This window comes from Pyrus communis, chromosome 17 (genome assembly GCF_963583255.1).
Source record: "Pyrus communis chromosome 17, drPyrComm1.1, whole genome shotgun sequence".
Classification (NCBI taxonomy): domain Eukaryota; kingdom Viridiplantae; phylum Streptophyta; class Magnoliopsida; order Rosales; family Rosaceae; genus Pyrus; species Pyrus communis.
Genome location: NC_084819.1, coordinates 17,125,587 through 17,127,099, shown reverse-complemented (window position 1 = coordinate 17,127,099; position 1,513 = coordinate 17,125,587). Strand labels below are relative to the sequence as shown.

Here is a 1,513-nt window from a genome sequence, read left to right as displayed (position 1 = left end):
AAGGAAAATCCCCTCTGGTCATGTTGAAGCCAATTCTCTCTTTCAAACGCAATTTTTTAGTATAGTTACTAGTTTTTCAATGGTCATTGATTTAAAATAAGTTCCGTGACAACCCATCTGTAAGAGCAAAGCTTTACAAACTGAATTATAATGTATCTTGTTTTTTTTAACAAAATTTAATTTAGCATTGTGTTAGTGAAGTTCGAATCCTCCTCCCAAATGGCCTTTTCTATTTCCCAAAAAGATAAAATAAGGTAAGGTGGGGTTTGCAGCCAGAAAAGCAAAAGTGGAGAAGGCAAATGAAAAATGATTAGCTTGTGTGGCTGCTGGGATTCGAGCCCAGGTCTCCACGGCCACAACGTGGAATTCTTACCACTAAACTACAGCCACAAGATGGTGTCCAAATGTTCGATCAAATAAATAAGTAGATACCCTAACAGTGCAAGTGGCTTCGCTTAAAGACCTAGAAAGAAGCAACTGGGAATTGCCAACTGCTTGGATCAGTTGATAGATCATAGAATCGTCCTGGTTTGCATCGACGTTATAGTTCTTTCATCGTGTAAAGAGAGTGTGATAGACTAAAACCTGAATTAGAATTTATTCAGTTAGCGTCTTACATGCTCGTACAATTGCATCAACAATATTGAATTGCACTAAACATATTAAGTTGGACTAATATATGCATTTGCTATTTGTCCTCGGTCAACCAACCGACATTTTGACAAAAGGGCTACACGAGCACCGATTTCATCAACTTGTCTTTCCGGTGTCACCAAGTTATGATAGATTAAAACCCTAATTAGGATTCCTTGTAAGTATTTATTTGAAATTTGTTGTAAAATTATATTTCCTACTTAGGAGCATATTCTTTGTAGCCTAAGGCTTGTGATGTAGATAAAAACGGGTTTACCCTATGAATGAAATCATCCCATTCAATTTAATATTTCTACAACAACAAAGTTCTCTTTCATTCAGGTACATATTTCAGTTAAAGCTTCTTCATTGATGTTCTAAAACTGGTTTTCTGATTGTCTAATAGTTGGGGGAAGACGAAGAACATGGGTCAGCATGATCACCACCACCGCCACCGCTGTGGAGACAGCCCTTATGATGACCTCTTCTTGTGGGGTTGTTGCTGTCCTTATTTAGTCTCTTCATTTTTCAGAAGAATCGGGAGGAGCATGTTTGTGGCTTGTTTCCCTGTTCTGCAGTGTTTTGGACTGGATAACTGCAGATACAACCATCATCGCCAAACACATTTTCACTAACCTTGTAAAAGTTGTTGTCCCTTTTCTCTTTTTGTTGTTAATTCTGAATAGCTTTCGATATATTTGATGCTTGAGTATTAGCTTTGGAATTGTAAACGTGTGTTCATTTGGATGACATATGGAAATTAATTAGCATGTTTTTGGTTTTGTGTTTGCCTCTTGACGGAGTATTTGGATAACTGCATAACGAAAGAGGGATATCGTCAGCCATGCATGTACTTGAAGGTCTTACAGGCAGCATTCTA

General features: G+C 37.6%; 1 non-coding gene across 1 annotated transcript; it reads right to left on the bottom strand.

The window, feature by feature from the left end:
- Window positions 1–318: 318 nt before the first annotated feature.
- On the bottom strand, window positions 319–390 carry TRNAH-GUG (transfer RNA histidin (anticodon GUG)). The gene has a single exon. It is a non-coding gene; the product is annotated as a tRNA-His (tRNA).
- Between the last annotated feature and the right edge of the window lie 1,123 nt (window positions 391–1,513).